Below are 15440 nucleotides of genomic sequence, written 5' to 3'. Positions count from 1 at the left end.
TACCCCAGTCTTCCATTCAGCAGGCCTTTGTCAGCCATCTGCTGTTGAGCACCAGGCCCTATCCCAGGCACAGTAACAAAGAAAGAACAAAACTGACAAGGGGCCTATTCTTAACTCATGTTCCAGAGGAAGAGACAGACAGTAAAGGATAAAACAAGAAAGAAACAATGAGGTCATTTCAGGTTTTTGTACATCTGTGAAGAAATCAGGAGAAGGACATGGGACGGGGGTGGTGTGACAGAGAGGGCAGCATTAGACAGGGCAGGGAGGGAAGGAAGGGGCCCCAGGGGTACGGCATGTCAGCCGACACTGATGGTTAAGGAGCTGGTGAGGCAGTGACTACACTACAGACAGCGGGGACCATAGCACAAATGAGACTAGACCTGTTTGGGGATTGTTTAGGGACACAATGCAGCACAGCTAGAATGAGGGGGGAGAGTAGATAAGATTAGGGGGCAGGGTGGCTATGGACAGACCAGGCAATGCACAGTGAGCCAGGGTGGGGGCTGGGTTGGGAAAGAGAGTTGAATTTTTTTCCAGGGGTGTCACTTTTATAATTAAAACGAGTGCACAGATTATCTACCTGGTTATTTATAAGCAAGATTATTGAGAGACAGCAGGTTAAAGTCAAATCATTAAGCCAGTCCCTGCCCAGTTTAGCAGAGGGGTATTTGTTCAGGTGGACCCCAGGCTGCAGAGTCAGTAGCCTCTCTCGATGCACACTCTTGCTTCCCCATCTCGCTTCTGTACCAAAAATCTGTGCTTATGAATGGAAATACATAATGGAGATGGGGGTGTTGTCCAGGAAGCTTTCCTCTGCCGGGTGTCGCTTCCTCCTTTGCTCATAAAGGAAGGACAGACAAGGAGGAAGGGGTCACCCTGTTTCACATTCTGGCTGCAGAAAGTCTGGAAGTTAATTGGAAAATTTTGTCTGCTTGGAAAAACCAAGTCCTTTTCAATGGAACGAGCCAATGACCTTGTTTCCCTCCCCAGTCCATAGAATTGGGATTTTACAGTAGGCAAAACTGTGGACTTTATTGCTTTTAGCACCCAAGTCCCTCACATCCCTCTCCCCCGCCATGCCTCCCCTCCACTCCCCACCCCCCACCCCTGCCCCGGCCCTGCTCATGTACACTTTTGAATCAACGAAAACATCCCCAGCTCAGGATTAGCCAGCAGACGGCCAGCAGCTTCTCCTCATGTGGGAGGCTGTTTTTCAGCCAAGCTCAGACGGTTCCAGTCCGGCCCCATCCCACATAACCACTGCGTGCTTGTGTGCCCTTCAAGCAGGAGATGTGGTCATTCCTGCTTCCATTTTGGCCAAACATTAGCACCTCCTGTTAAATGAATATATACCCCCCCCTTTTTAAGCACCCCAGCTCCCTACAACACCAGGCAGCCTGTCCCTCACAAGCTATTAAGCCCCATTAGCATTCCTGCGTGCGTGCCCTGAATCAGCAGCGCCCTGTTCTGCCAGCACTTAATTTTCTCCACTGTGAGTGCTTGATTGTGTTCCTTTCTTTCCCTTTTCTCCCCATCTTGAGGGGGCACTCCGTAAGGCTTCACAGTCAATTTCCCCTTGGAGTTATTTTCTTGCTAAGTGAAAGAGTAAAATGGCAATGCCAGTTTTTGGCAAGGGCAGGAGCCTTGAGAGGCGCCGTCTGCACAGGGAAAGTGGGGGAAGTACGAGGCGAAATACACTCAGGCATCTCCCAGTTTGCCGAGCAAATGGAGCAAAAGGCAATGCGTGTCTGCGTGTGTCCTTTTCATCTGGCCTTTGCTGTTGAAACACACCAGCCTTTTCACCTTCAATCATATCCTTAGTGCACCTCAATTCCTCGGCGCCTCTGAGTTCCCAGCCCGGCATGCTTCAGACACGACCTGTTGGCCTCCACCGCCCTTGACTTTTGACTCACACGGTGCTTTTAAAAGACGTGAATTACTGACATTTAAGAATCAGCTGAGTCCATGTCAAATTCTGAATCCCGGCTGCCCTGGGAAAACGGGAAGACTTGGGAGCCACGTTCTTACACCCAAGCAGCGGCCGGAACCAGGAGCAGCTGGCCCCTCAGACAGGGGTGTGTGCCCCTGTGCACTGTCCCCATCACAGGTCCCAGCACTGTGCCAGGCACTAAGGATGGAACAGACAACAAATAAATGCAGAATATGCCGGGAGGTGATAGGGCTGGAGAAAGTTGGGTGGGGACTGCCACTTTCTGGGGGGAGGGGCGGGTAAACCCTTGACAAGCTGACATGTGAACACAGACCCCAGGAAGCCAGGGAGTGAGCTTTCCAGGCTCAGGGAGTAGAGGCAGGAAGGCAGTGGGGCGGCTCCAACGGCTGGAGGGATGTGATAGGGGGAGGATGAGGCAGCAAGGCCAGGGCCAGGGCTCAGGTGGCTTAGGGCTCTGAGGAAAGTACTAAAGCTGAGGGATTCTCTTTCATGTGAGAGGAGAAGCCGTCGTTGGGATTGAGCAGTTTAGCAACTCCAGGGAAGGGTGGGCACCTCTTTCCAGAGACTTCCATCAAAACGCCAGGCTTCGTCTTGTGGGCTTTCCTTGAGCCGTGTGTCGCGGTGGGTGCTATGGCTCCCTTTAACTGCTATCAGGTCCATTTAAGTATTATGATTGAGACAAAGTATAGATTTTGTCTGTTATTGAGATGTTTCTGCCCTGATAGTACGTAATGAATAAAAAAAATTCAAATGACACAAAGATAATAAAAATTCTTTTATAATCCACTGCCCCAGCGACCACTGCTGGGAATAGGCGGATAGGTAATCATTCAGACTAAAAATTGTGTCTGTCATTAGATCCGAGAGGAGACAGCTGACCTGGAATATTCCATCCTGGCCCCTTCCCAGTGAGTGGTATTTCCTGAGCTCAGTTGCCTTCCCAGTCCCTCAGAGTGTGACAGGTGATGGGAAGACCTAGCCAGCCCAACATCTTCTACAGTGCCTTCTCTGAGATTTTCCTTCCCTTGTGTGGATCCTGGAGTGGAATGAATTGGATATTTTCCCACAATTGCAATTCAGTGTTTTTAAGTCGCTGTGCTTGCTGACGCATGTAAACAATGAAACTACCTGTCAGCACTGTGTAGATTAGGTGGTTGAGCCATGGTCGTTGGCCAAGCAGCCCCAGGGCGTCAGCCTGTGTACCCCGTTCCTGGCAGAGCTCCACTGCCGATCTCTCTAGTAGTCATCAATTTCATGGGTGAGACTTCAAAAGTGGGGAATCATTGTATGACCAGTCATATTGGCTGGGTGCTTCTGCTGTTTCACATAAAAAGTTAGAGAGAGTGTCTTTTTATAGAACTATTTTTTTATTGTTCTTTTCACAGAAGTGGGATTATGCCCTCCATCACTCTGATAACCACCCCCCCTGCCTTTTTTTTTACTCACCAGCATGTGTGGCCATCTCTCTACCCTGGTGCTCACTCAGCCATCTGCAGTGCTCAGAGCACTGTTTCAGGGGGTCCAGCAGCCCATGCTTCTGGCCTGGCCCACTTACTCACTGTGTCCCTGTAGTGGTGTTGGGCAGGCAGGCCTGGGTGAGATCAGATCAGCTTTGGAGTGAGAGTAGAGAATGGCTTGGGGACGAGGAGAGAGAAGGAGGGCCCAGCAGGTCTTCAGAGTCCTAGGTTGCTTTTCCCATGCCTGGTTCTGTTTGTCTCTAGGGCCCCAGATCTCCCATCAGCACCACGCTCAGCGATTTTAATTTCTCCCTTCTGAACTCACGTGGATGTCTGGACCCACCGAGCAGTACAGACAAAGAACGGATTCTCTTAACTATTCAGGATGTGATGGTAAGATTGATTTTCAGCATCCTAACCGTGAAGGGCCAGAGTGTTTCTCAGAACCAACTAGCTGGGAAAATGACTCAGATTAGCAACAGGATTTAGCTTTCACAAAAGAACCTGAGGCCCACCCACCGAAGGTTTAAGACACCACTCAACAGTCTTAACTTAATGGTGTTATTTCTTTGTTTAACGACAGTAGAGGCTCACTTGAGCACTTACGAAGGGCAGAGCACTATGTGGTGTATGTGTCACCCATCTCTACATTATCCCTGTGAGTTAAGTGCTGCATGTTTTCATTCCTGTTGTATATAGTTTGAGGAAATGAGAAATGATGTTGCTCACCCCGGCCCCAGAAAAGCCCAGTCTGAAGGCCCAGACCCCACGACTCTTTGTTCCTTGGCATTAACAGTCACAGCCTGTGAATCGCACTGACCTGTTTTTGCTTCCGAAAGTGCCCAGCTGTCCTTAGGGGCACAGTCTGAATATTATTGATGTTCTGCCCAGGAGCAAGGTGCTCAGAGGTGACCATCCATCAGCTGTGCTTAACTGTGTTAAACAATGATCAAGAGGTCCACGCCCAGCCAGCTGTCTCCCCAGTGAACCCATACTGGGCACAATGGTGGAAAATGCAGTTCAGAAATGAAATCCAAGGAGGAAGCAATCAGACAGACCCATACAGAGCCTCAGTCTACAACACCACTGGCCCGGAATTTCCAACCATGTCAGTGGCAGAGAGCCAGAGAAAGAATGTTCCCCATTAAAGGAGGCTACTTACCCTTGGGCTGGGGGTAGGAGGGTTGCTATAAATTTAAGGATGGTTTTGGGAACTATGTTTCATTAGATAATTTTGTATTGATGTTAAATGTTCTAAATTCAGTAAACCCTGTTGTGGTTACATAATCCTGCTTGTTCTCAGGAGGCACACGCTGCAGTATGTAGGCACGAGGGGGCAGGATGTCGACAAGGAATGCATTCGCAGGCCAGAGGAAAGAATAGGTGTTTGCATACTGACAAGGAGAAATGGGAGGAGAGAGAGAAATGTGACAAAATGCTAACAGTTGGTGGATGTAGGTGAAGGGTGTTGGAGGATTCATTAGACTATTCTGATAAGTTTTCTGTGGGTTTTACTTTTTTTTTTTTTTTTCAAAATAACAAGTTTTTAAAAAGGTAGCACATCAAAGAGGCGGGATGCTGCGAAGCACCAACAAAGGAAGACATGGAGAGAGAACTAGAAAAAAGGAGATCTGTTTAAAAAGCTTGGTGGGTTGTATTGCCATCAGCTTCCTGACAGCACTCGTGTACTATGGTTACCCAAAATGTTACAGTCAGGGACATGGGACGAAGGCTACCTGGGGTGTCTCTGCATTGTTTCTCACAAACAGCATGTCAGATCTACAATTAGCTAAAAATAAAAAGCAAACTAAATAAGTAACACAAAGACAAAGCCCAGGTCTTCCCAGCCAGAAGTTCTGATTCCGATCCTGGGTTTGAGCTCAGACATGGTTACTTTTTGCAGGCACCCACGTGACTATCATTTACAGTAATGCTGGAGAACCACAACTCTAAGCAAAGGATTGAGCTGTGGAGCTTAAAGTTTAATATACACGAGAATCACTAAGGCTACTTGTTTAAAATGCCGAATTTAGGTCTGATTTTTAAGTTAACAGATTTTGTACCTAGGAGGTAGCACAAATTTTAATGAAAGAGGACCCTGGGTGATTCTGAACCAGAAGGCCGAAAGATTCGAGTCCACTTCAAATGCAAAGAAAGTTTGGGAGATACTTTGGGCTTTGTGACCTGGATTTGGAGGCTTTAAAACAAACAAACAAAAAAAAAAATTGAAAAGCTCCACGTCAAAAATCTCTTCTACATCATATATTGTATCTTATTATCATAATATAATTGTAAAGTAAAAAATGAAATAAAACCACAAACAAAAATCCATTGAGGTTCACAAAAGTCAGAGAGGGGGTGGAAGAGGGCTCTGCCCTTGTCTTCGATACCATACCCTACACTACTGTAAACTCAGGTGGGGGAAGATGAAGAAACAGTAAAGGAAGACACAAAGCATAATAGCCCCTGGCATCTCCTGTGTTACAGGTCAATTTCTATCCAGAATATTCACCATTAGTATCAAGAAAAGACACATTATGTTCAACATACTCTTAAGAACACAGGAAGTCTTAATCTTTCAGAAATATTTTCATAGAGAGTTATTTTCTTTAAGTTCTTGACTACTTAAAGAGGTGAATTTTTAGATACCTAGAAAATTTATTTTGTATTAATTATTCAGGCATTATTTAAATGAATATTCAGCCTTTCTATTTGTTTTTTTCCTCCTTTTCATCCTGTTCAAAATATATCTCAAACTTGAGAAAAAACAATCCAGAGAAAATAGGAGCATGTTGGAAAGTTAGCTATGACTTGAAAAATTTATATTCAAGACAAAGGGAGAAATATAGTGAAGAATGGAGTAAGGTGTTCAAAAAGGGGGGCCTGGACCAATAAATGCAAGGACCAACTTTACTCCCAGATGTGTTTTGTTGGCTGGTCTGGTATTGTGCTAGTGTATCATTTTTGCTATTTTCTTTTGAATTAAAAAACTTTTATTCTGAGTATGCTCCTTCTTGTTTGTCCAGGTCCCCACCACTCCCTATTATGCAGCACTGATACTCACATTGCCACTTAATACCATATTATACCTTCTGAAGATACTGTTTTAGGGAGTGGAAAGCACAAGTGACTGAGGCTCACCATACCTGATGAGGGTCATTTGGGCTCTTCCATAAACTCTGTGGGGACTTGGCTAAGTGGAATCCTTATTTCCTCCTGTTCAACAAGAGGGAATAGATCCAATATTTCCTGTGCCTGTCAGTTCTGAAATCATAAATCCTAGGTGTTGTTCATCGGTGTCCCCATATTGCAAAATCCACAGGAGTAAAGAATGCATAATAGTTCTTGGAACCCCAATTCATCCAAGGACAATTTTGGTAGACTTTCATAAGCTACATATCTTGGCTTGAAACACCACTCCCTCGCCCCACCTGCGACCCAGATCTAAGCTTCTTGACACACTGTATGTGCTATGTTTCTGATCCCTAGAAAAGTGCCTAGCATAGAGTTAGATTGCAAATAAATCTTTGTTAAGCAAGTGAATTGAATAATTGATTGATTGAATCAAAGGGTGAGGGAGTGGTATAGATGTTGACTAGACACTCTGACACGCCCACATAAGCTGAGTTCAGTCATCACATCAGAAAGTTATAATTACAGTGACAATATTTTCCAAACTATGAATCAGGACATGTAATCTGACAATGATTTTTTTGTGTGCTGCATGAGGTAGAAGAATGATTTTGGGAGATGTAGTTTGGATCCTGAAATATTGGGATTTCTGACACATGGCACTAATTAAAATGAATATTTTAAATGTCATGAGCAAGTACTGCTGGGAAGAAGAAAGACATCTCTTTTCTTGTTGATTCCTGATGAGAGAGGAGAAAGAGGTCTTTCTCCTTCCCAGTGGTATTTGAGTTAGCCCCTCTGGAACCCAGAACCATCAAAGGCATGGTGTCTTGAATATACTCAGAGAAGCCCAGATGGACAATTCAGATGAAAAGATAGACTGGCTAATGACATTAGGCAGGCCCCTGGGCAGGTGAGTGAGACAGTACCAGGCCAGCTGAACAAGAATAATCTGGTGATGAGCATGAATGATTCATGTGGAAAGTTGCTGAACAAGCACTAAATGCCCATAAAATGCAGATCCAGAGATGCAGTGACCTCTTCACCCGATAGAGTGTTTCTGTAAGTGAGGACACAGGATGGTATCTGACTCACTAAAGCATCTTTTTAAATCTTAGTTTTTTCATCTTTTTAAATATCAAAGACAATGAAGGATGACTTCTGAATCGTTATTGGCATGAATCTTTTTTATTTCTTGCATTTATAGCCCACTTACAATTTCTTAGGTATTGTTATATTATTTTATATAACATCTAAGACATGAATGCTTCCTCTTCAGAAAGGATTCAAACTATTCACAAGTAAACTGAGTAAAATATGATAAGCTCTCTCTACCTACCCAGCCAGATCATGCCCAGCTTTTAGTTTTATTGAGTTAGAATACTTTATTTCATCATTTATTTATTTATTTTACTTTTATCTTTATTATTCCCCAAAACATTTTGGTTTAATTTACTGCTTCTCCCCGATCCCTTAACCTGATTTCTGAAGTTAAACATTTAATTAATTTATTTTCATCTTGTTTTCTAATATATGAATTTTAAGGCTATAAATTTTCCTCTAAATACCACTTTATTCTTATTCTACAAACTTTGCTATGTGTGCTATGTCATTTATTTCCAATTGGTTTGTGATTTTTAGGGTTTTTATTCTCCTCTTCATATAGAAGAGTTTATACAGATGTTCTAAGAAAACAGTTTTTTGTCTGTTTTTTGCTAGATTTTTGTGTTAATTCCTAATTTTACACATATATAAGAATGGTTTGTTTACTCTCTGTTTCTTGAACGTTTTTGAGGTCTTGTTTGTCTGCCAGATCATGTTTATGAATGCTCCATGGTATTTCAAAAGAATAATCATTCTCTTTTTAGTTTATGGTTCTTAATGTATATATTAAATCAAGATATCAATTGTGTTATTTAACTCAGTGATTATAGATATCCCGGTATGGTTGCAGAACATTTATATCAGAATCACCAGGGTTAAAAATCACTTATTAAAATACTTTGATATTTTAATAATCACTTATTAAAAATGTGAATTTTCTTACCCCACTCAAAGATGCAGAACTAGGGTCTAGGAGGGGAGCATGGAGTACTTAGAATCTGTATTTTTAATAGGCCTTCCAAGAAATTCTTATGCTCAGTAGCAAACCACTGTAATAGAGTCCTCCTTAATTTTTGTCTATTCAGTGTGGTTGATTTCTGTGAACTTGTCAGTTTTCCCTTATATTTCTCTATTTTTCTTTATATATTTCAAATCTCTGTCATTTTTGAGTGCATAGTCATGATCTATTCTGAAGATTGTCTCTTTTATTCATATGAATATCAATATATTTGTGTCAATATCTTTCTCCCAGTTAAAACAGTTGGTGGGCCTTTCACTCTGAAGATGTGTGTCTTTCTTTAGCACTAGAATGTTTTCATGTATTATTATTGTTGTTGCTGTTTTTATTGTTTGTATTCTATCCTGCGGAACTTCTTTTGGACAATATTGACCCAGATCTATCCTTTAAGTCTCTTAATTTTTCCTTCATACTTTTATATCTTTTTGTACTATTTCTATTAAGTTATTTGGATTGATTTTCTAGCATACTTAACTAGCCACCTTTTATTTCTTCCTGCTATTTGCTTTATCTTTTAAAAAATGGTAATAAAATAAAGCATTTAAGATCTCTATCTGTTTGTTGTTGTTTATCAATGAAATGTCCTCTCAATCTCTTTAGGGATATTAAATTTCTATATTCTACAGTGTTCCTCTGTTTATCCTATTAAGTCTTTTTCATTGGGTATTAGTTCTTTTGTTAATTAGATGTAGTGCCTATCTTTCAGGATGTTGATTTTCCCCAAATGTTTGGTCATTCTTGGTTGCCTGTCTTTGTGTTTGAGAATCCTACTTCCTCTGCCTGTTTTGTTTGATGTAACCTGACCCAGGTGATTGCAGCTTGGGGCACAACCTGCACCTGAAAACTGTTTGCCTTAGCCTTCTTTCCAGGTATGGGAGTTCCTAGTCCAGCAACATTTTGTGTCATTTGGTCTCTATTCCATTGTTCCTATCCAATTTCTTGTTGACCCTTCAGCCAGTCCCCTGCTCCCATTTCTAATTGGTTTGTGATTTTAGGGTGAGGCAGCCCCTGCACACTGATGTTGAAGGGTTTGCCCAGGGCCTCCCAGCCAGGAAATGGTAAAGCAGTCTCCAGAGCTCTTCTGCTTCTTGAAACCATTCTCTTTGCCTTACATTACTCTACCTCCTAAGATAAGGATGATTTTTCATAATAATGGACAATGGATGCTGAACATTAAGGTACCTCATAAATAAATGATACTGTGAATGAAAAGTATTAAAAGAAAATGCAAGATTGAATGAGGGCAGTAAGAAAGCATCAGAAAAACCCAAACATTGCACAGATTTTTCTAGCCATGAGTCCATCATAATTGGTATAAGAGAATATGATTTTGAAAATATACAGTGTAGTCTCAAGTCACTTTATTCTGTGATGTTTGTGGTCTAGGAGGCACCAAGTAGAGGTGCAGGCTGACAAGTCTTAGGTTTGGGATTTTGACACTCATTATACTTGAATTTCCAATGAAATGGCTGTCTTTGTTTATTTATTTTTTTTAAAGAGACATGTATTTTTATTTATTTATGATTTTTATTTATTTGTTTGTTTGTTTTGTTTATACATGCACTGGGTAGAGTCAGAAGCACGGGAGGGTGAGAGAATTCACCAGAGCCAGAGCGGGGAGCAGAGCAGGCAGAAGGACCGAAGTACACTGCTGAGGGGAGCAGCGGGCGGCAGGAGAGGTCTGCGTGCCATGTGGGACCCTCCTCTGGTGGCTGGGGAGCAGCCGGGTATCGAACCGGCGCTGCAGAGGCTGCGGGCAGCTTTGTAATCCAGCGCTCAACCGCTGCGCCACCGGGGAGGCCCTGAAATGGCTGTCTTTGTTGCCAGATTATAAATTCCCTGAGGACGGGGACTCTATCGTGTTCATCAAACTATTCCTGTTACTTTGCAGTCAGTTTTTCTTACATGGGGACAAATATATCCAACAACAAGTATTTGTAGAATAAGTAAATGAATGAAAAAAAGAACAAATTAGTTAACTCATCAATTCAGGGTAAGGCTAATAGAAATATATACAGTGGCTCATAGGAGACAGTAGGTGTTCATGGGATTATTGCAACTACTGGTGCATACCAAGATAAAGGCATTCAAATCCCAATTTTATTAAACTGCTGACTAAGGAAGAGGTGTTTGGCGAGCTGGGAGTATTGGCTGCACATCAGTGACCTCTACCCCAGAGACTGCTGCCTCTTGTTGAGGACCGTCTTTAAGTGTCCATTGAGGCGTCGCGGTCTAAACATCCAATCTTTTTGCAGGCAAAATCAGTAGTCTGAGAAATAAAGAAGAATATGCTGTCATCTCAATTTTATATTTTCTGTAGAAACTAGACTTCTGTTAAGGCAATCACGAAACACTGACTCACAGCTATTATCTCATTGTGTCCCTTCAACAACCTTGTTGGGTTGTCAGGGCCCATTGTCCACTTTAGAGGTGAGGGCCTCTTGTTTGGAGACATAGGAAGACTCGAGTCGGGCCCAGAACCCAGTCCCAGGGCTTTGACCTAGCTGTTCCCCCTTCAAAGTGCAGTTAGAGATTTAATGGTCCATTCACTAACACTTACACACATTTTACCACTAGGTTAGTGGCCTCAAGGCAGCTTTGTGTCAAAAACTCTTACATGCAGGTTTCATCAGTTCCTTGGGAGCCCGGGCAGAGTCACTGAGCACCTGACTTTCATACGGCTCTGGAGACCACTTGCTTCCAACACGTTGGTGCCAGGCAGGGAATGAATGGGGGCATGTGGCAAAGAGCCTGGACTTTGGATCAATCATCCATTCAGCTTGGGCTGATACACCAGTGCCCTGGGTCTATACAGTAAGGCTCTCCACTGGGGATGCCATGAGACATGGTGCCTAGGGTGGACAGCCTGGTGCTTGCTATCTGACAAGGCTTGTCAACTGGAAATTGCTGCTGCCGCGACCACAGCTCTTGTTACTGTTATTGCAAGTATTTCATACTGTATGTCCTCTGGTGCTTTTCCTAGTTCCAGAAAGAGGCAGATCAGGCATGGACAACACTAACCCTCTGACCATCAAACCCTGGTTGCCTGGTAGTTGGTACTCTGGAGCCCATCCCTTCCTCCCTCCACTCCCTTCCTGGTTCTCCAGCTGGGAGATCATGTGCTGCCCCCGGTCCCCTCTCTACCTACAGCCCCGCCTCCAAGCAGAGGGCTCTCAGCTAAAAGGGCTTGAAATGAACATTTTAAACACTGAACATTAAAATTGCATCTAACAAGGTTTTAAAGCAAAGCAAAGATTTCTAAGAAATTTCTGGATGACAGCTTCAAAGCAACTGGTAGCTCCCCCAAGCATGGTATCCCTTTGAAATAGCCACAGGTTGACTTTCAAAGCCACCAACCCAAGACCCTCATCTTTCCAGATGGAAAGGTTTTGAACTGCTTTCTCCAGAGGGAATTGTTACTCAGTTCATCATCACGTTGCCCCTGGAACAGATGGTTTGGGGTCACATGGGCATTAGAAACAGCTCATTAGAAGGGCCTCAGTTCCTGATGCTTGTGCACCCAGTGTAGACAATGTGTTCTTTTCCTTTGTGCAAGAGATACCAGCAAGGCATACATATTTTCTAAACGTGGCCATGGCATTTAAATTTATATTAACTCGACAGCATGAAAAGAAATCAAATTGAAATGGGGAAATTATTGAAATTCAATTTCCTTTGTCATGAGAAATATCATTTCTTAAGAATACCTCATCAGTTAAATAGATATGAAAAAATATGAAGAGGCCAGAGTGGTCATTTCTGTTTCCATTTGAGATGGATCTGAACTGACTGCCTGCTCTGGAACACGAGGCCCAGGGTGTGTCCACACTGCCTGCCCTCCTTGTTTTTGTTAACCCAGCTCGGGGCTGAAACATTCCATTTTGGCCCATAACGATGTGCACAAGGGTCTAGAATTGACTCAATCTCTAAGTGGCTTCGGCGTTCACCATTAGACCTTTCATACAACCCCAGTCTGCGCTCTTTATGTTGACTTCACTTTTCATTGTTTGGATTTTGTCATCTGGGAGCTTATTTCCAAGAGGGGCTCATGGGTCTAGAGTCCCCAAGTTTCTTCCTGTTGAGCTCCTTGGCCTGTAGTTTGTAAATCTTCCCACTTGACTGGAAACACTAAGTTAGATAGACACACTCCATTATCTTCCAGAGGCCAGTGCTGCTGTTTGCTGCTTTCTGAGTCACTCTTTTGGGGACAAGATATGTTGCAGGGCTTAGAAATTAACAGTGATTTTTTAAAAAAGATTTATTTGTTTATACAAGAACTGGGGTACAGGCCAGAGGCATGGAAGCATTCACCAGAAACAGAGTGGGGAACAGAACAGGCAGACTGAAATACACTGCTGAGGGGAGCAGCGGGCGAGACAGGAGAGAGAGGTCTGCTGTGCCATGTGGGTATCTCCCTGGCCAGCTGGGAATTGAACCGCACTGCAGAGGCTGCAGACAGCTTCACAGCACTGTGCTCAACCCAGTGCACCACCAGGGAGGCCCTTAACAGTGACTTTTTTTTTAAAGATTTATTTATTTATTTATACAAGCACTGGGTACAGTCAGAAGTGCGGGAGGGTGAGAGAATTCACCAGAGCCAGAGCGGAGAGTAGAACAGGCAGAGTGACGAAGTACACTGCTGAGGGGAGCAGTGGGCATGGCAGGAGAGGTCTGCGCGCCATGTGGGACCCTCACCAGCAGCCAGGGATCGAACCGGTGCTGCAGAAGCTGTGGGCAGCTTCGCAGCGCAGCACTCAACTGCCGCGCCACCAGGGGAGGCCCAACAGTGATTTTTAATATCACTGGAGGTAGTGATTTTTGGACAACTGGCTCCCCAGGGTCCTCCACACCACTGTCCCTACCCCCGCTGATTTCACTTATTTGAGGGAATGAGAGACAGGATTTAAACATAAATGTAAATATATCACTGTTTCTAATGACAAAATTGGAAATATGTTTATAGTAAAAAATTAAGGCAGAAAAGAATCCCCATTATGCTGCCTGCAGGGGAGCATTGTTAATAGTTTGGGAACCCCGGGCTGTTTATCTACACTTCTGCACAATCATGGACGTGAGGGCATAGAAACATTATTTTTAAAATTGGCTTCATATGGTGGGCACATTTTCCAACATGTTTCTTTTTACCTGCACATGTATCTGGAGGTCCTTCCAGGTACGTGTGCGCGATCTTCCTCACTTTCTGCCAGGGCTGCCTGACACCTGCTCTCTCAGCAACCTGGCCCATCTCTTATTGGGGAACAGTTGAATCATTCTTTATTATAAATGATGTCTTGACGATCTTTATATACTTGAGGCTGAAGTATAATTTCCTAGAGGAGATGGGTCAAAGGGTATGCATATTGTTTAACATTGTTAATTTCTAGTCAGTCATTTCTGGCATCTCTGCCTCCCAAACACATCTCAAGGCATCTCCCATCCCCATCTCTGCTGCCACCTTCATTGCTCACCTGCTTCTCTGCAGCTGCAGCTGTGTATCCTGTTTCCACCCTGGTGCCACCTCTCAAAACCCACTTGGCATCCAACAGCTATAGCCATCTTCAAAGCAGAAGTCAGTTAATGCTGTGTCTCTGCTCAGCATTAACTCTGTGGCCTGTCATTGTTCAAAACACGAAATCCAAGACCTACAGAGCCCCGTCCCATGTGACCTTCCTGCTCCCTGCCCTCTCCAGGCCCGGCTGCCTCCTGGCCTTTGCCTGCACTCTTCTTCCTGCCTGATACGCACTGGACAATTCTTTATCACCTAGCTTCCCTGACCAGCTTCCAACAGGGACCCTCTCTGCCCCATCATCCAGACAGGTTCTGTCCTTCACAGCCCTGGCCACATCTGGAATGGCCCTATTGATTTTCTATCTGCATTGGTTCTCTGAGGTTGGCCTGTCTTGCTCCCCTTTTTTACCTTGGCCTGAACACAGCCCCCTGAGTAGGCCCACAGGCGTGGCTAGATTAACCATGGTAATCCCCACATGGTCTTCCCCATTGACTGGCCACAGCAGAATGCAAGAGCTTCCCTTTACACTTGGATAACCTAGAAGGAGCAGGAGCAGCGGCTGAGCGTGCAAGCCATAACTCTGCTACTTAATCACTGTGACAAGTCGGACAAGGCCCTAGGGTAGGCCTCAGTTCCTTAGTTTGGGGGGGACTCCAAAAATTTAGTCACTTAAAATATGGAGTTGCAGCACTGTAAAGGTAGTGAGGAAGCTGGAGGGAGTCTGCTCAACTGACCATGGGCTCTACAACCCTAGTGCCCTGTCCATTTCCTTCCTGGAACTGACAGTGGTCAGTGTCCACTCTGTTTTAGTCATGTGCAGGGATGATTCTGGACCTTGGGATTGGTTGAGAATTCCCAAACAGCAACAGCTGTCTCCTACTTGGGAATCTCCTAGGAAGCAGCCATTATATGCCTTCCTGCCACAGAGAGAGGGCAAGAGCACTGGGTATGCAGAAGGGGATTTGCATCCTGCTTTCTCACCTGGCCTTGCCTCCCTCTCCACAGAATATAAGCACTGAAGCTGATCCCATTTGAGAGTGGGGGTTGGACCGAGCATAGGAACCTATAGCCTGTCGTGTTGTACCAGAGTTCATGTTATCACGGGGCCTACCCCAGCCATCCTGCAGGGTTGTTGTGATGCGGTAATGAGAGGGGAGATTGAAAATGTTTTGTAAACAGGACAATATTTCACTGCAAAGGGTTGCTAGTTTCACAGTTACTGAAATTGCTGCTAAACATCAGGCCAGGCAGGAACTCCTGTTTCCC

General features: G+C 44.2%; 1 protein-coding gene across 1 annotated transcript in view; it reads left to right on the top strand.

Annotated features, from left to right (window-relative positions):
- Positions 1-15440, top strand: part of KATNIP (katanin interacting protein) — a gene marked incomplete at its 3' end in the record, with an annotated part of 115876 nt that overhangs the window by 18865 nt on the left and 81571 nt on the right. The window lies entirely within an intron of this gene.

This window comes from Talpa europaea (genome assembly GCF_964194135.1).
Source record: "Talpa europaea genome assembly, chromosome: 12".
NCBI lineage: Eukaryota > Metazoa > Chordata > Mammalia > Eulipotyphla > Talpidae > Talpa > Talpa europaea.
The sequence above is the reverse complement of the archived record's forward strand: the minus strand, read 5'-3'. Positions and strand labels throughout refer to the sequence as shown.